Consider the following 19,926-nt stretch of genomic DNA (forward strand, 5'->3'; position numbering starts at 1 on the left):
CGAGAGGGGTGGGTGCCCACTGACCCCTCTCGCTCTTCAGGCTTCAGGTTCCTTTTGACCTGCTCTTTGGGGCTGGCAGGGAGAAGCCCACCACCAGCCCCAAAGAGCAGGTCGGGGAGCGGGGAAAGGTGCGCAGCGGAGAGGCTCCTGCCATAGTTGCGCGTCACCTCTCCAGCCGGGAGAGGGTCCCGGGGGGCTTCTTTAGCCCCGCGCGTGCTCTCCCGGCTGGAGAGGTGGTGCGCGGCTAAAGAGGCTCCTGCTATAGTCGCGTGTCACCTCTCCAGCTGGGAGAGGGTCGCGGGGGGCTGCTTTAGCCGCGCGCGCGCTCTCCCTGCTGGAGAGGTGACGCGCAGCTATAGAGGCTCCTGCCATAGCCGCCCGTCACCTCTCCAGCCGGGAGAGGGTCGCGGGGCTATGGCTTCTTCGCTCCATAGGACGCACACACATTTCCCCTTCATTTTTGAAGGGGAAAAAGTGTGTCCTATAGAGCAAAAAATATGGTACCTGAAGATGTTTTGTAGTCTGCAGCATTTGAAAGTACCTTTCCAACATCAAGCTGAAAGCATGTTGCCTGGTCTGTAATCCAGTCAACACCAGAAGCACTAGTTTTGCCTTTGAATCTTGGATCCAACAGATTTGCAGCATCGTGAATTGGATGGCAACAAAATTATGTTGCTCTGCACTTTCCCCCACTGCCAGTCATTTGATACCTAATCAGAAGAACAGAAAGCCTCTCCTCTTCCCAAAGGGTAGGGGTTGTGAGCGGGAATCACTTTCCAGGTCCGCAGGGGGGTGTGGCCAGGTTCTCCTGCATCACTGGAGACCTGGGCCCACGTCACGCACTCCAGCAAGCCAATCTGGCTTGCTGGTGGACGTGGTTTAGCTGTTTAAAATGGCCGTGGGCCCACAAGCTTCTCCTTCTTGTTCCAGGGTTCCTCGGATCACCCGCCCGCCCTCCCTTTAGGTTTTGCCTCAGCACCTGACCTTGCTATGGACCTCGGTTGGTCGCCTTGGTTGTCCAAGGCAGTTTGCCCCTGTCACAATTCTCGACCAAAAACTCTCAGTTTTAATGCATACTGATGACCTAGTACTTGTATCTAGAACCCAGGTGGGCCTGAGACGGCTGCTTGCAAAATTAAGTTCCTAATGCACGGGGAATGCTTTATCTATAAATTATGATAAGACGCAGGTCATTGTATTTGGGAAGCGTTCTAAAAAGCATGTTTGGCACCTGGACGAACACATCATAAAGCAAGTAAATACGTTTAAATATCTGGGATTGAATTATTCAGAAACGGCATCTTGGAATACACAGCTATCCAATATTAAATTGCAAGCCTTTAAATCAGCAAAAGCTATTCTGAAATTCACTGCCTGTAAAGGTGGAAATTTGGTCAACCCAGCTCTATCTGTGTATAAAGCAAAAACAATGGCCCAGATTCTATATGGTGCAGAGGTTTGGGGTACCTCAAAGATCTCTGGTTTGGAACCCCCACAGAATTATTTTTTAAGAGTTCTTTTAGGTTTACCCAAAGACGTGGAATCTGCCATGGTCAGGTTGGAAACTCACATGTTGAGCATAGAGAGCCAAATAGATAAAATAATTCTCTGTTACTGGTTTAGAGTTCAACAGATAGACAACACTAGGCTACCAAAAAAATGCCTGATTGAGCTCTCGAATAGATTACCCCTTAAAAACTGGGTACATCATGCTGCCCAACTGATGGGCAAATATGACCTCTCAGTGACTGAGATTAAAGAACTTCCCTTATATTCCCAGAAAAATATCTTTAAACGAACCATAAGGACAGTGGCAACTAAAAACGATCTAAACTCTATGTGCACATCTACATGCACCCCATTATATTTTAAACTTAGAGAGGCCAATGAACACATATCTTATTTTAATGAATTGACTTTTGCACAACTTCGAAAAGCTTTTACAGAGCTACGACTAAATACAATAAGCTCTGCTTATAAAGATGGGAGACACAGAGGCATACCAAAAAACGAACGTGTTTGCATTAGGGGATGTTCTGAAGTAGAGGACCTTATACATTATATCTTGCACTGTCCTTTATATAATGATGCAAGAAAAAGATTTTTAGTACCTATAATGACAGGGTCCCCTGGCCAGAACCCCTTTGACATGATTTTATATCTCCTCGCAGACACAGATAAGTATGTGACCTGGCGTGTAGCACTTTTTGCAACTGCTGCTAGGAAAATTAGAGCAAATTACCGTATGTTTCGCACCATAGGGCGCACCGGACGATAGGGCGCACCTAGTTTAGGGAGGCGGAAAACAAGAAAAAATTATTCTGAACCCCAGAAGCCAGAACAGCAAGAGGGATTTGGCTTCTGGGATACCGTGTGGCTGTTCTGGTTTCTGGGGTAACCGCGCCAAGCCTCTTCAGGGCAGCGGGATGAAGGCTCCCCCTGCCCAAAGAGGCTGCGCAGGGCTAAAGCAGAAGCCAGGACAGACGCGTCGCTGAAGGAGCACTGCACCTTCCCTCTCTCTGCCCAGCGCCCCTCCTTCACAGGAGAGGTGCTGCGCAGAGAGGGAGAAGGGGCATCACCCTTCAGCGAACCTGGAGAAGGAGACCCTTCTGCCACCCCAAGCCTCGCGCGCCTGGCAGGACCTCCTGCCGGGCGCGCAAGGCTTGCAGACACTTGCCCGAAGCACGGGGAGCCCTCCGGAGGGCTCCCTGTGCTTCGGGCAACAGGCTGCCGCCCCAAGCCTCGCGCGCTCGGCGGGAGCTCCCGCCGGGCTTGCAAGGCTTGTGGATAGCTTCCTGAAGCCTGGAGAGCGAGAGGGGTCAGTGCGCACCATAGGACGCACCATAGCTTCAGCACCATAGGACGCACACACATTTCCCCTTCATTTTTGGAGGGGAAAAAGTGCATCCTATGGAGCGAAAAATACGGTATATAGCCAAGGTAGCTATTCACTGTAGAGGAGATGAATTCATTTGATCCTATCTATCTACCTCAGGCTATGCCTTTGTCACCAAACTCTGAGTATAAATTGCACACTGTATTAATTGATATTGTTTTTAACATTAGTTACCATGTGATGATTTTAGCTTATGAATTTTATTGTTTAATGTTTTTATTTGTACATTGGGGTACTTTTATAGAGTACGTAATGTTTTACTAATATAAATGTTTTAAGTCTTTTTTATCAATTCAGTATATATTTTTTTAATTGTCAAATAATTCTGTGTACATTGCGGCAGGCTTTGGCTTTGTGCAATAAAACTGACTGAGACTGAGACTGGTTGTCCAAGGGGCCTGGTAGGAATTTTTTTTACTTGGCAGATTGGCTCCAGCCACTTGGTTTTTTCGCCTACCTCATAGCAAATCATCACAACTTTGTAAGGTTTGGCAGTTAGGCATTGGAAATGGCACCGTGTGTTGGAGGGGAGGTTGTGGCCATCACCTACCCCTCCCCGGAAGGGTATTCCATTAAAGGAATCCGGCAATCGTGGTTCATGTCCGATGCCCAGGTGGTGGCTAGGGCCGTGGCACGACCCTCTGGTGACTCTAGGGGAAAGCTTCCAGTTGATTTGCATCAACAAGCTCTCCCTATAGGTTGTTAACCCTTGTGTGACTCCCTGCAGAGTAGGCAGGAGTCAAGTATAGTTGGTTCGGTTCCAATACCTAAGCCAATACCACTCACATTCTGTAACCAATAAAGTTGTGGCCTTTTTTTAGCCCATTGACCTAAAATACTTGTGTCCATGTGTCTTATTTCATCACAAAGCGGGGAGCGGGGCCTCCACTCACAAACAGATCCACCAATAAAGGCCACACTGGATCCTCCTTCCTCCTGTGACAATGACTGTGCCCTTCAAAAGGCAGAATTGCATCTTGTGCTTGTGTTTGAGTGCAGCTGCTTGTCCTTGGTGTACAGAGTACCAGCACCACTTTTTTCTGCCCATGGCAGCCATTTTGTGGTGGCACCCACATGATTCCTCCCCCAATATCTATGTGTACCAGCACCTCCGTTTTCACCAAAAAGAAGCCTTTCATTTCAAGAATGGCAATACATGTACCCTACTGCACTAAAGCCCTTCTCAGGTGAATTTGACCTGAAACCAAGAGTAAATGAAATTTATTGTATGCTTCTCAGTTTCCATAGGTTAGCCCCATAGCTTAATGAAAAAGTGAAGACTTGAGAGGCATAATGGTGTGTGGAGTTGAAACATTAGCTTTATCACATACCCATATACTTATTCACTCAACAAAAATAATGTAAGACCTTGTTGTGGGTATTAATGTATTCTCCCTCCAAATCCTTAAAAGCCATCACTGAGTTAATGTTGGTTTGTTTTTCCAGTTTGCCAGATAGACACTGGTGTGTTCATCTTTAGAAAATGATATATGATCTGAGGAGCAGGTTTGCAGAGGCACTGAAACTCATTTCAGTATCCAGCTACTTCCAAGAAGAAAATCATTTATCAACTCAATTAAAAAGAATGGACAGAATAATATCACAGACATTAAAATCCCAATATTGCTACACAGAGGAAATTTTACTATTTATTTTCTGTTACATTTCCAGGCCTAGTGCGCCACTTGATATTATACTTCCAAACTGAGAGAGAAAACCCTAAACAAACTTAGGATAGCCATAAAGCTTTATTCCTCAGCCAACAATATCATCAACGAAACTTCCAATTTCCTTTGTTTTCAAGTTCCATGTAAACCCCTTGTTGCCATTTAGCATGACTTTTTAAAGCACCGTTTCCATGCACTGGAATAGACAATATTATGATCTGTTGCAAAATAGCCTGACCACAAATTCACGTTTTGTGCTGTTAACATGCAATTCTAGTCAGACAAAATCTATCTTGCTTTATTATATCCTCCATTTTGACCTTTGTCTCATTCTTATTTCCTTTAGGAAAAGAAATCAAATGTGTAGGCAAAAGTATTATTTTACCAATTAGTTCTTGAACTAATTCACTAAATCTCTACCCCCCACCCCGCATCCCAGACTCACACACATTCCACAGACGAATACAAAACAGCTTTCCATGTTTATCCAAATATTAAGTGTGCCAGTTCAACCACCTGAACCTTGATAAAGAAAAACTACATTTCATAGATTGTATATCTCAAGTCACATACTTCAGTTCACATCCTAGCTGCTATAACCCACCAAGTCCCAAGCTGGGCTCAGGTGCAATGCACAAAGCTGACCAGGGAACAAAATAGCTCAGATAAGAGCATCATCCAGCCACTTGCTACAGAAGACAAATAGGAATCCTTGGAACTATATTAGGCAATATACCCTCCCAAATCCAAAAGGGTAAGTTAACTGAACTCTTGACAATTTGCAAAACCCATCAGCAAAACAGAGTAAAGGGCTTTGCACAGTTCAATACTACCTACCAGCTTGGTAGGTAGTACCAATCCACAGAAAACTAATGGTGCTTGGATTCTGTTGAAATTACTCAGACATTTTCTGTGGCACCCAACCTCTTATTGTTGCAGGCCCTAATCTTATCCCATAGAATCCACTGCAGTGCAGAATCTGCCTGTTCTGCATTGTACAGTGGTACCTCTGGTTATGAACTTAATTCGTTCTGGAGGTCCATTCTTAATCTGAAACCGTTCTTAACCTAAGGTAACATTTTAGCTAATGGCGCCTCTCGCTGCCTCTGCACCACCGCATATAATTTCTGTTCTCATCCTGAGGTAAAGTTCTTAACCCGAGGTACTACTTCCAGGTTAGCGGAGTCTGTAACCCAAAGTATTTGTCACCTGAGGTGTTTGTAGCCCGAGGTGCCACTGAATTGTGCATCTTTGAAATTCAGAAATGTGCTAGGTTTCACTACAGCAGTGATTCAAAGAGTCAAAAATGCTCAGAAGTGAAATCTAAAATGTGAAAGGGATTATTTGCCTTTATAGTTGCATGAAAGCTAAGTTGTACTTCTCAGCAGTGCTTTGAACTTCATTGCCCGTCTTTTTTTAATCCAAACAACCTCCACCCACTCACACCATTAAAATCCACTTTGGTTTATGTATCTTTGGCAAATGAAAATATAACAACTGATGCCACATTTGTTATGAAAGGAAATGGCCACTTTGTGAACATAAAGGCTGCATTGTCACCCTAGCACAGCCTTCGTCATGTGAAATGTCATTAACCTGAGGTAATAAAACCCTCTATAAATGGCATTTTCCTCAGGAACAAGGGCCATGCCTGCCAAACCATCATGTGGTTCCCAGTTTTACATTTGCTCAGAGTAGTAATTCAGCAGCACGATTGCCTCTTTGTAAGAAGCATCTGCAATAAAATAATTTATGGCTTTAATTAGGTAGGGTGCTTATTTCTTTTGCATTGGAGGCCTTAAGGGGGTCAGTTAGTGATGCTTCGTGACCAGATTCATTAGTACCACTTATTTTCATTTACCAAGGACATAATGAAATGGTAGGTTTAACTTCTTTTACCTGGTTAATTCTTCACACCAAGTGATGCAGAGTTTTTTTCTGAGTGAGGTAGGACATTATCACCCTATTCTTAACTGAAAGTGCTGCTCCATAGGTAGCTTTCAGAGGGGAGCCAGGGGTTGTGCCAAGAGTCAGAAATAAAGGCCCGACCAGAGCTACAAAGTCCATTGCTGCCTAGGAAAATCACAGCTGAAACAGGAATTATTTCATAGCCCTTCCCCTGGAGGAGATTCCAAAAACCACCATGAGTGGGCAGGGCCAGTCCAGAGTCAGAAAATAGTTCACTGCCAGGAAGTTACTGGGACAAGCACATGTGGAAAACGAAAAAGATAAATGGAAGGTGTGTGAGACAAAAATATACATTTTAAGGCAAGAATGGGGGACGTTTGGATCTGCGGTTGAACTTCAACTCCCTTCAACCTAACCATTAACCACCATTAATGGTGAGGCTGAGGCTGATGGGCGTTGTAGTTCAGCCAAAGATTCCCCCCCCCCCAAAAAAAACCCACTCATTCTAAGGCATTGTTGAAGGTGTTTATAGAGGAAGCAATGTGGGATATAGGGCAGAAGGAAGTCACAGATGTCAGGAGCCACAATAGAAAATGATCTGAGATGGGAAAATAACAGATGGGAAATGTGGTTTAGCAAAAAGGTGGATACTAACAGAGCAAATAGAGAATCAGGAATGTAGAAATAGAAAAGGGAAGAAAAGGTGGAGGTGGTAAGTTCTAATTATTGAATTCTAATTAGTGTGAATTGTGCAAGCCCTCACAAGGTAGCTGGCAAAAAAAAAGTTAAAAGCAGAACAATTGAATACATAATATGTAAAAAAACAAACAAACCGTGTAATGAACAATGTGTTGAAAGTCAAAAATTATATTCAGTTGTATCTAAATCTTCTCTAGATGGCTGGTGGACAGGAGGGGATGGAATTTTTTTAAATGTCCTCTCCATTCCACTTATTGTCAGCTGAGCCTGAGAAACACCATTATTGACTTTAAAGTGCTGTGTTGTTTTTAAAAAGGCCAGTTCTAGGTTATTTGCTTTATCACAAATTGTCTCCACATAATTTAGCGGAATTTTACAGAATTATAATTCAAAGTAGCTATTGCTACTGAGTTTCTGTTAAGTTTTAGCCCTTTTCCATTATAGGTTTTGTTTTAAACATTTTTGTACTTCTGAAACATTCTTAGTATTAGACGTACCATCAAGTGGCCAAAACCATAAGCCTTGTGAGATCTCTAAGCAATCTTACTCCAGCACTAGAAAATTTACTGTGAGGAGTATGGGGAGTAATCTGGTATTGGCAGAGAGTGTGACTAGATGACCTAATAATTTCTTCTTACTACTTTCGACGAGATGATGAATAAGGACCAGCCCTTTTAATAAATTGCTATGTGCACAGACAGGAAGCCATCCAACTGCTTCTCAACTGGCTCCAGTAAATTTAAAGTCAATTCCAAATATACCCAATGTATTCTCTGAGCATCAATCCTTTTGCAGCCCAAATGGTGCCATCAATGCACAAGAGGAAAGTTTCAGCAGGCTTGAGGGATCTCCAAGGTTTGCAGAAGTACAAAAGACCCAGGGGTGGGGGGGGAGGATTAACCCTAAAGAAAGGAATCCAAAAACAACTCCTTGAGGGCTGAGTATGCTCAGTGGCCATAGAATGTTACCTGACCATTGGGGGGGACGGGACACAGAAAAATGGAATAGGGAAGGGAAGGGAGAATCATGGAAGACGGTAAAGTTGGCTGGCTGGAACTCTCAACAGGTACAATCCACACTGCAATAGTTCGTTGAAGGTGCCACTTGTGACATCTCATTTGTTGTCACTGCTGCAATACTGTGTGTTTGTTAGTCAGAGTACATGAATATGCACATGTGTACGTGTGTACCTAATTCAACGTCATGCAAATTAAAGTAAATTTGGACATTTCTGCATGGTGAGGTCACTTAGTCAAATATCAGAAATGGCCGCCAGCCAGAAAACTTTGGATTGAACTCAGCATGACTAGTGTGTGGCTTTTGAATTCTCTTTTGAATCAAACTTCCCCAACCCCACTTCCAATTCTGAAAGTTAAAGGAGGTTCCAACCAACTTTGTTCTGTGGTTTGGAGCCTGGACTTGGAGAGGAGAACAGTTGTGGGGAAACATTGAAGGGCAATGAAATCAACAGAAATAAATTAGTTGTCTTGTGACTAATTCGTCCCACTGATTTTGGTAGGGCTTAAGCATAACTAATTTTGTCTGGATGTGGGCCCTTGAATGTTAAAAGATTTTTATTTTGGCCAGTGTTGTTTATGGATGAAAATGTGAAAGGGCGTTTTGTGATTTTTAATTTTTTTTTAAGCACAGGGAGGAAATAGCTACAGTAGAGCTTTTTAAAAAAAATACCAGCATGGTTCAGCCAAAGTTTAGCATTATTAAGTCCTGCTGATTTCAAGGGCACAGTAAGACTAAACCGTGGTTTACTTTGGCTGAATTGTACTTTGTGGCTAAAATACAGCTGAAAATTCAAATCAATTTTAAAAATTATACAATCTCAAAACATCAAGTTTACTCAAAATACCAGTTTAAACCACTGGTATTGAACTCAAACATTTTAGTAGATTATATTTGCTGGTATATCCTGAGAAGTTTTGTAACTGTATATGTAAAACTACAAACGATAACCATCTTAATACTGGTAATTTGCATTTATTTTGGCCCATTTTGAAGAAAGTTAATGGGACATTAATTGCAACAGGTGGCATCCATCATTAGTCATAACCCAGAGGAAATTAATTGAAATCAATGGATGTAAGCCAAATAAGTCTACTCTGAGAATGATTTAGTTGGATAATGGTCATTGGTTTCTCAGTAATGCGTCCTATTGATTTCAATCAGAATAAAGCACAAATAACTTTATCGGGATTTGGGCATTAAAAAAATATTATGTCAATCCATCAAGAACAGGAATAGTCAATATGTGTCCTGAACCCCTGACCTGTCAGCAAGTCAGCCCAAAGTTCCAAGTCTGAGGATCAATCCACCCTCAAGTGAAGTCCAAAGTCTGAAGTTCAGGAAATGAGGTTCAGGGTCAATCCAAGTAGCCTAGTCCAAAGTCCAGCAGTCAGGATACATTCCAGAGTCAAACCTGAAACACAGTCCCGTGGAGGTCCATACAGTATCCTAGTCAAGGTCCATCAACACGGGCACCTCGGCTCTGCTTCCCTTTTGCCCTTTGCATGCTGATTGCAGCATCTGGGCTTCATGAGGCATGGGACCCTCACCTGCTCCAAGCCTACTCCAGCTGAGGAATCACACACCTCCTCCCAGAACTAGCGAGCCCCACCTGGCCAGCTAGGGAGCTGGGCTGTGGGTGCTTGTCTGCCTCAGCCTCAGCCTCCTGTAGTACCCCTCCCACTGCTCCCTATGCCTCAGAGCCTGCCATGTTTGTAGAGACAGGGGCCCTTCTAGCTCAGGTGATGGGTCCTGCTGCTCTGGTTCCTGTGCACTGACTGCCATCCCCTCACCATCCTTCATCACCCCATGAGTACTTCCTATATCAACCTTTCCTCCACCCTCAGCTTGCTCAGGTATGTTCCAAGCCCAGCTACATCCCTCGCCAGGATCCTCTTCCTCCTCCCCATTACCCTGCCAGTTCATGACAATGTGATGGTCTTCTGCATGGTTTGGACTGCAACTCCCAATACCCCATGGTGACTGGGTTTGATGGATATTGAGGGCACTGACATTGGCTACCACTGATCTAGAAGATGTTGATACTTGTAGATGTTGATACTTGCTGACAATGCTTGTTATAGAAATTAATTGCTCACCCACCATTTGGCATTAAAATTATAAGCATTCAGCACAAAGAGAATAACTTTCTTCCCCAGAACTTGTGGACAACAGAGAAGGGAGATTGAGTGGAACAAAATAACATTAAATTTAATGAAAAAGTAAAAGGGTGTAAGTAAAGTGAAAACTAGTTCATGAAAATCACAGCATATTTTGAAGCCCGGCAGGCAGGGATATCTGAAATAAATGGATTGTCCATGGAAAGCTCACAAAACCACTAGTATTTAACATCTCTGTCCAACTTGGAATTGTCTTTCTCCATTAAGATGAGATTTCCTTAATAGTGTGTGTTACCTTCACACTCCATGCATCAGCTAACCCACTTCCTGAAGGAAAGTAGCTTCCCTCAACCCGCACTCTTACCGATCCTACAGATTTACTGTGTTCAAGTCTAAAATTGTTTTGCTATTTTATTTGGAATAAGCCATCTTCTTCTTGACCCACTTGAGACTCAATATGGATTTCTGGCAGCCAAAGAAAGTTACCAACTTGTCTTTCACAAGCTGTTTTTGGTGGATCGGCTGTCCTGCCAAATGAATGGAACGAAGATTAATTTCAATAATAGAATTTAAAAGACATCCTTTTCCCAACTATCCAGTGATTATTACCTCTCTGGAAATCCCCCTGAAGATTGCAGGATGTGTGGCTGAAAGGTAGGGAACTGTAGAAGAAAACCACATAACAGGGAGAGCTGGCTGATAGGAAGTTCTCTTTTGGATTCATGGTGCTTTGGAGCCAAAAAGCATCTGGAAAGGAGACAAAGAAAACTCTTTTCTGAGATAAACTTCAAACTATACTCACAGGTTTCCCCTTGATTTCCTTAACTGCTCTCTTTTCACACATAACTAAGGGGATGTTTTCATATTCTCACAACCAACAGGTAAGATAGTTGAATATAAGTAAAAAGTCATTAGGTAAAAGTAAAGGGACCCCTGACCATTAGGTCCAGTCGTGGCCGATATTTTCTATGAATTAACATATTATATGTTGTCAGACATGAGTCCCCTATGCATCTTAGCTATCAACAGAAGGGCAGAGCAATCTTATTGTTTGGGACAGCAACCACTACATCCAAAATTCTGCTCTTCCATTCCTTACCTTATTCCACCCTCCCCCACTGACTGCAGTGGGATGAAATTAGCTGCCTAACAGAGGAAATAAGCAAGCAGCTTTAATAATGTGCATGATTCCCACAACTGAATGAAAGATTTTAACAAGGAAAAAGGAATAAGAGGGAGGAGGGGAAAGCAAACTCTAATTCAAGGTCTCAATCCATCTCATGGGTTAATTTGGGCCCTCAAGACCATTTTTCCAAAATCATGCCCACTTGTGATATCATCTGATGGACAGATCAGCAGGGTTAAATCCTGCACTGGTTGAGTGTTCCTGTTCCCAGCAGAGCACAGGGGCACACTGCCCAATTGCAGGATGCCATGAAAACCCCTTCCTGATTTGGGGGTGGGGGCTTTCATTTTAGCAGGGGATTCATTGCTGGTGTTCCATGCAAACCTCTTCCTAAAACAGGAAATTTGTGTCAGAACCCTCTGCTAAAGCAAATGAGAAGCAACCTTCATTTTAGCAGGGCTTGCATCAGAATAAAATTCTGAAAAAGACGGTGGGAAACTTCAGTTTAATGGTGCCTTGCAAAGTGCTTTCAAGCCCTAAATTGCACCTGATGTCATTAGGTTGGCAGCCACAACCACCAGTCAAATTTGGCTCAAGGAGCCGAAAAGGTTCACCAACCTTGTGTTAAAGTTATAACCAATGTCTGTGGTGGTTCTGACTGTTTTGCCCATAAGGAGAGGCCCCACCTGCCCCGCAATCCATCTATCAGTCAGCTTGCTTGAGGACATTTAGAATCTTGGGGGGGGGGGCTTGTCCAGCCCCCTCAAAAATGTAAATGATAGCTCTTACTCGTTCTCAGTACAGAAACTAGGTCAATATTAGAGCAATGAGTTTTATTAAACCTCACTTTAAACTTGCCCATTTCACAAGATAAGCCAAGTACTGATCTTTGGGGTGGGGTGTGCAGTCAGAGAATTAAGAGTCAAATGTATAAATGTGCTGTGCTGTTCAGAATTTTCAGATCACTCAAGGTCATTTCCCATTGTCTGTAATATAAAGGTTATGGTGCGGTTCTCTTATTTTCCTTCACACCAGACTGCCATATGTCTATAAACTGCTTTCAAATTCACCCGTTTCTCATTTATTTGACCTGATTGTGTTGGAATTTTATTAAAAAGCAAGCATGTTACTTAAAATATACTACAATGCACAGATCTTGTCATTACTGTTGCTTTATGTCCACATGAGCTTTTGGTGCATGCTTTATATTAATATGGTGTATGATATGTGCACGTGCTGTTTTACGATATATGTGCCATAATAGGGGGGATTTTTTTTTGCTGAAGTTAAATCTTAGAATAAGATGGGAGCACTTCCAGGAAAATCTCCTCATGAACAGTCATCTTTTAAAAGATTTCTTTTTAAGCTTACCAGACAATTTATAAGCCAGCAAGGGCATGTTTCAACTCAATTAATAATGCAAAGGTGAGAGAAACCAAACAAACAAAAAGAAAGGGAAAAACAGTTGTGACTTTTGGATGGTTTGGCTATAGAAGCATCTTACAAAAGTTGTGCCATTTCTAAAACCTTCAGTTTCTTTTTAGTGACTGCTGGGTTATTTAGAACAGGGCTGGGGAACCTCAGGCACAAGACCAAATTTGGCCCACCAGGAGTTCAGATTTGTCCCGTCCACACTACACTCACTTGCCTTACATTTATGATGTGGGGTAGAGGTTAGGCTGAAAGGCAGTGATTGGCCCAAAGTCACCCAGTGAGTTTCAGGGCTCCATGGGGACCTGAACCCTGGTCCCCCAGGTCCTAGTCTCAACACACTCTAACCACTTCACCCTATGTGATAGGATGTCACGTGTGAAGCAAATAGAGACACAGCTAGCAACTCACAGATGGGAATCTTAAAGTGTGCTGCCAGTTGTGCACTGGCAATATAAAGCAGGCTTCAGCTCTACTGCCATTCAGCTGAGAATGGTAGAGCCAAAGCCAGTGGGATCAACTGCATGAGCGAGTTCCCCACAGGAATCAGGCTTTGAGAAAGCCAAAGGGGAAGTTCTGGTGGACCTAATTAGGCCTGCAGTTCAGAGGTCTCCAAGTTAGTTTTCCTTATCAAAATTGCCCTCTCAACCTGCTTTTGTCCAGAGAAGCTTCAGCTACTATAGCTTTTGCCACACAGGAGGAAGCAATTTAAACCTGGAAAACAACTTTTGGAGAAAGAGATGAGGCAGCCCCCACTATTCTCCCTCACCCGCCGCAATGTGATTTGCAGCTTTCTGCAGCTGCTTTGTGTTTTGAAAGCAACAACCCTACACTCTTTGAATAGGGGAAATCATGACCAAGTGACTGTCAGAGACTGTTGACTCTGCATATATAACTACTACCCAGAACTCTTCATAAATCTGGAGCTCATAAAGAAAACATTTGTTTAGCTACCAAATGCTGAAACCACTGAAATTGGCAACATTTTCCCCCATGGAGTTGAGGATATCTTGTAACTCCAAGCCATACAGCAAATATGGCCAAGATTATTAACATAACGAAACATTAGCACTTCCCAAGTAAACAAATATCTCAATAGACTAACACCAGGAATGTCACTGCCACCTTCTGCTACCTAGACACTTGATATCTTTTTTCTAACTTTTTTTCTAACCTAAACCTGGCCATTCTTGGTGGACGAGGATGATTGTATAGCAGTGTGCAGGTATTCCTGATCATTGGACATGACTCCAGCTTTTCAGAATGTGTCAATTCCCATTTTCACCCATTGTCAGCTCTTCAGAATCTAGCCACAGTCATGCAACCATGCTGAAAACATTCTTAAACAACAGTGGAAGTTGTTAATAATAATAATAATAATAATAATAATAATAATAATAATAATAATATTTATACCCCGCCCATCTGGCTGGGTTTCCCCAGCCACTCTGGGCAGCTCCCAACAGAACACCAATAACAATAATAAAAAAGCAACAACATCAAACATTAAAACTTCCCTAAACAGGGCGGCCTTCAGATGTCTTAGAAGTCAGATAGTTGTTTATTTCCTTAACATCTGAAGGGAGGGTGTTCCACAGGGCGGGCGCCACTACCGAGAAGGCCCTCTGCATCGTTCCCTGTACCCTCACTACCGCCAGAAGGCCCTTGGTGCTGGACCTCAGTATCCGGGCGGATGATGGAGACGCTCCTTCAGGTATGGCCGTTTAGGGATTTAAAGCTCAGTACCAACACTTTGAGGGACGCAGGTGGCGCTGTGGGTTAAAGCCTCAGCGCCTAGGACTTGCCGATCGAAAGGTCGGAGGTTCGAATCCCTGCGGTGGGGTGCGCTCCCGCTGCTCGGTCCCAGCGCCTGCCAACCTAGCAGTTCGAAAGCACCTCCGGGTGCAAGTAGATAAATAGGGACCGCTTACCAGCGGGAAGGTAAACGGCGTTTCCGTGTGCGGCTCTGGCTCGCCAGAGCAGCGATGTCACGCTGGCCACGTGACCCGGAAGTGTCTCTGGACAGCGCTGGCCCCTGGCCTCTTAAGTGAGATGGGCGCACAACCCCAGAGTCTGTCAAGACTGGCCCGTATGGGCAGGGGTACCTTTACCTTTACCAACACTTTGAATTGTGCTCGGAAACATACTGGGAGCCAATGAAGGTCTTTCGGGACTCGTGTTATGTGGTCTTGGTGGCCACTCCCAGTCACCAGTCTGGCTGCCACATTCTGGCATTATGAATGGTTGGAGGAAGCTATGCTTCTGAATATTAGTTGCTGGCAGCCCTTTTCTGGAAGCGGTATATGCCGGCTGTATCGCCACCTCTTTTTTCCTTCCCTGCTGCCGCCAATTCCCACAGCAGCAGGCACAGCCTCCCAGAGGCACTTTGGCAGAGCCCTTTTACGATTGCCAAAACACCTTCCAGGAAGGTGCCTGCCTATCATAAAAAGGTCACGCCAGAGCAGAGGTGATTTGGCATGACCCATTTACAATAATCAAGAAAGTTCCTGGAAGATGCTTTGGCAATCATAAAAGGGTCGCGCCAAAGCATCTCTGGGAGGCTGTGTCTACCACTGTGGAAAAGAACAGTGGATGAGGGGGAGGAGGTGGTAGGCAAAGGTGCAAGGGAGTGAGGAGTGAAGTGGTGGGTGGGCAAGCGGCAGGGGCAGGGGGTGTGAGCAAGCAAATGGTGGCAGGATGGGTGGGAATGTATACTGACACCTTTTTCAGATAAATAAAGCACTCATTGCTGGAAACTACAGGAGTGGAGAGTGTTAGATTTCTGTTATGCCACTGTGCAGTTTTTGGAGTCACAAGACTCTGTTGACATTCCAGACTGTTGGAAGTCTCACGGGAGATGGGAGACGGATGTTGATGTTACTGGTTTCTTGTTGTTCTCTGTCTCTCATAGAGAGCAGATGCATATTCTTTTCTGTCCTGAGTAGTTAGAAATAAACGTAGTGATGTAGCACATATTTCTTACTCCTTCTGCTGCTGTCCGTGTACTCTGCGGAATGGGGAGTGTGCCTGAAGCCTCATTAAAGGCTTAGGTCGTTAATCACCATCGGAGCAGAGGTCAATGGATTCCGAAGATACGACAAGGAGCAGAGCCATCACAGCTCGGTAGTACAGAAGCTCCGACAGAGAGTGCTCTTGTGCTTTGGTGCTTCTTGCAGGTTTCCCACAGGTATCCAACTGGCCACTGTGAGAATGACCCAGATGGGTCACTGGTTTGATCCAGCAGGATCTTCTTATGTTCTAAAATGAATGAAGAAGAAAATATGGGCCTTTGTGTCAGCAATCTCTGAGTTTGGCACAACCATATTTCTCTTTGCCCACAGGGATGAAAGTACTGCATGCACATAATCTACACAATGTAAAACTGAACAATAGATTTAAAATGTGTTGGTTTACACATTCTAATGTTACACTGCAGCTTTTGTCTATCACTTGCCTTAAGATGAAGACGAGCTGACATCTTACATAAAATTCTAGTTTTTCTTAGCTTTCAGTGGCGTTTTTAAAAATGCATTTAAAAAAAGCATTTAAGGTATAAAGACATGAGCATGAGCCAAGAAGAAACCCAAGCTACCAGGAGGTAGGATCAGTTTGCTTATATCAGCTTGCCCAGCCAAATGGGCATTTTGCTCCCTCATGCTTCTGAATTATGGCAGGCAGGAATCTTAATAAGTTTGCCAACAACACGCTAACAAGATCTGAATATAGAAGATCATGCCTCAGTACACAGATATGTATTGGATGCTCCTCAGGTCCTATAACTCCATGTTTGCATGAAAAGAAAAAAGAAAAAGAAAAAAATGCAACATTTATTGTTTTCATTGCATGTGCCAGCTAAGACTTATTATAAAATCATGCTTTGCAGTCACACCTTCCCAGATGATGAGACTAGGGGTTATGGCAAAAAGAGTGAGCAAGATTTCCCAATAGCATTAAATTTGACTCATTGGACAAGGATGAGCAAAAGCTGCTTAGCTGTGTCTTCCAAATAAAACCCTTTTCTTTTTAAAACAACATGACAGTGTAATAGGTTCCTCCCCACCCCCCACCCCCTTTGCAACTCTTCTACAAGAAATCTCATTGTTGAATAATAATTGATCCCAGCGTTCCATCACACAAGCAAGCCAAATTCTTTGGGCCTTCCCTGTTCAAAATTAACTGCAGACCAAGCAGAGCCAAAGTCCAGTTGTCCAGGATACTTTATTGCAAAAACATGCTGTAACTGGTTTTTTTCATATTCCTGCTTTTTGACTGGCTGGCCAAGCAGATGGAAACCTATCGTCATGTTTATCTGTTCCTGGATCTTTGTTACAAACCTTTGCAAAACGTAGACCAGCATGATCACACTAATCACCAGGAAGCCTATCTGTATTCTAGGGAAGCAATATATCTGTTGGAGTCTTCTGTGGAAAAAAAGTTAAAGAGCTCCCCTAGAAAAGTCAGGGGTGTTTTTTCTGTTAGTTCGTTTTAATGAACTGTTTAATTGAACAGCCGTTGCAGAAAAGCAACCTCAAATTAAGCTTAGTTGCTGAGGTTGACTTTTTTGGTTTTCTCTGCAGCTGAGAGAGAATTGAAAGTGTTTATGCATGCTCCAAATTATCTGAGCACATGCTTTGCAGTTACTGTGAGGAAGCGTCTCTTAAGGGTATTTGGAAAGGCAATGTAAATGAAGGCACCAAAAGCAGCAACTAGGAAAAATAGCAAAGGAAGCAAGCGAGAAAGGGACAATTCCCCTGAATATTATATCATGCAACATAAGGGATCCTGCCCAGTGCTGGAAGCTATGATCTTGTTCCAGAAAAGCACTTAAGAACATAATCAACTTTAATCATATGCCTTGTCCCATTTGGTACAATTTTCAAAAGCCATATGGCTCTGATCTTTAAAAGCATTCTTACAGCTTCCTTTCAATGGGGCCTGAACTGGAGCACTTTGAGGACTGGTTTGTTTGTGATGTAGGGAGTGCATGTGTGATTAATTGTTGATAGAATTTAGAATTCCTCTTAAATTGACTTCTGGGGGTGGGACTGAGTACCCAAGTCCTTTGCTCCTTCAGCTAGAAAGGAGCGTGACACCAGCTCTGATTGAAAACAAAAATGGTCATGAACCACTTCAAGGGGGGTGTCAGATGGGCGGACCAAGAGTCCCCTCAGACTCAAAGCGGAAAACAGTCAGGGCTATATGCATACAGCTTTAGTGGGTAATAGATACACATGCAGTTTAGAAAACATTCTGCAGCATATGTCACACCTTTGACAGCTAAAGTTCCCTGTTCATTTGATGAAGTAAAGAATTAGTGTCTCTAATAAAGACATTTAGCACCCCACCCCACCCCACTCTCAGTCATGTGCCATCTATCTCTGAACTACAGCACTCTTGGCCATCTGCCCAACTCAGTTCAAAGCATTCACCCTTTCTGGATACTATTGTCATATTTTGACTATTCGTTATCCTTTCTTGCCCTTTCCCTCAACTTTACTCCTCCTTTGCCCATCGTTATTTCAGCTCTTTGCCTCCTCTATCTCCCTTCCATCTCAGTGGCTGCTCATATCCCAGCCAGCCAGTGTGGCAAAACACACTAGCAACAAAACAATGAAAACATCTAAAAACAATTCCAATACAGATACAGAGTGGGAAAGTTATTTACTTAAAAGGCTTGTTGAAAGAGGAAGACCTTCAGTAGGTGCTGCAAAGTCAATGGAGATAGCACCTGTCTTATATTTAATGGTATCTGAGCAACACACCCATCCATATGTAATGTTCAAGGAGTGTAAAGCCCATGTACAGATATGTAAGAGCTGAGCTCTGCAAATCAACAAATATGCACTCTTTCACACAAACACTTGTACTCTACCTGTGTACAGTATAACACATGAAAAAGCCTAGAGGGCTCTGGCTCCCATTACTATAGATGTCTTGCCTTCTGACTCTCCTGTTTTGCCCTTTTGGCCCTTTTTCTACTCTACCTCCTCAGTACCCCTGGTTGTGCTCCTTGTCTTTCTGAGAACAGCACATGGCCACATAGATCCCTAGGATATTTCTCCTTAGCCTTTCATATTCCATACCGTCATACCTATCTGGCTTGTCAACACTATATCACTGACCATTTAGATTCCCTAAACATTCCAAGGCATCACAGCTGCTCAAAGACTAGGAGTGGAAGTGATCACTCTTTAGGCTACAGTTTCCAAACCAATCGCAAATTAAATTCCTGAGTGGCTTTAAGTTTTCTGTCATTTATAGGTTTCTTGCAGGAATAAAAAGCTAGCAAAGAAGGTTCCCCCCATCCCCATCCTCAGCCAGTCTTTTTCCACTTTTTTCTTCCTTATGTGATGAGCTTCTTCAAGGCACCAAATCTTCTGTGGTTTGCTTTGCATGTTCAGACCCAGAGACCTCCCCCCTAAAGTCACACTTGACTCAAATTTTAGTTTTGGTTTTTGGCATAATTTAGGCCATAACTTTATTGATTACAGTAGGTGAGTGGTTGCATAGGCTCTGGTTCGACTAGCTCCCTGCACCCTTGCAAGCAGCGCTGACCCAGGGCACCAGCATAGGTCAGCCTAGGGTGAACACCTGGGTAGGCGAAAAGCCGGGGACAGACTATGTTCACCTCCCAAATGCTCCCCTGGACTCAGGCACAGGCACAACTCCCTCTCGGCGGTTGACCAAACCAGTTGAGTCCCTGGATTCCTTTAACGGAATACCCTTCACGTAGGGATGGCGAGACCGTTCTCCCACTCCTATCAGCTGAACCAGTGCCTATCCACAACCTTACAAGTTGTGACAATTTGCTACTTGGCAGGCAAAACCCAAATGGCAACAGCCAATCAGCCAAGTGGGAAAATTCCTGCCGTGCCCCTGTTCCAATGACAGACGACACACAACGGCATAGCAAGGTCAATCGCAAAATGCTCTAAAAGTAGGGAGAGGTGGGTGGGTGTTCCAAATGCGCGAGTCGAAAGAGAAGCTCTGGGTCACCTGCATGGGTATATATAGGTCCCTCAATCCGTTTAGACTGTGCCCCATTGGCCAGATTGAACCCAA

At 43.7% G+C, this 19,926-nt stretch overlaps 1 long non-coding RNA gene across 1 annotated transcript in view; it reads right to left on the reverse strand.

The window, feature by feature from the left end:
* The window catches only part of LOC307224091, an 83,479-nt gene extending 73,890 nt beyond the window's left edge, over window positions 1-9,589 (reverse strand). Inside the window, exon 1 of the long non-coding RNA XR_013842420.1 lies at window positions 9,452-9,589. This is a non-coding gene — a long non-coding RNA (uncharacterized lncRNA). The remainder of the gene's footprint in view (window positions 1-9,451) is intronic.
* Between the last annotated feature and the right edge of the window lie 10,337 nt (window positions 9,590-19,926).

The sequence above is a fragment of the Podarcis cretensis genome, assembly GCF_951804945.1.
Source record: "Podarcis cretensis genome assembly, chromosome: 9".
Classification (NCBI taxonomy): Eukaryota; Metazoa; Chordata; class Lepidosauria; order Squamata; family Lacertidae; genus Podarcis; species Podarcis cretensis.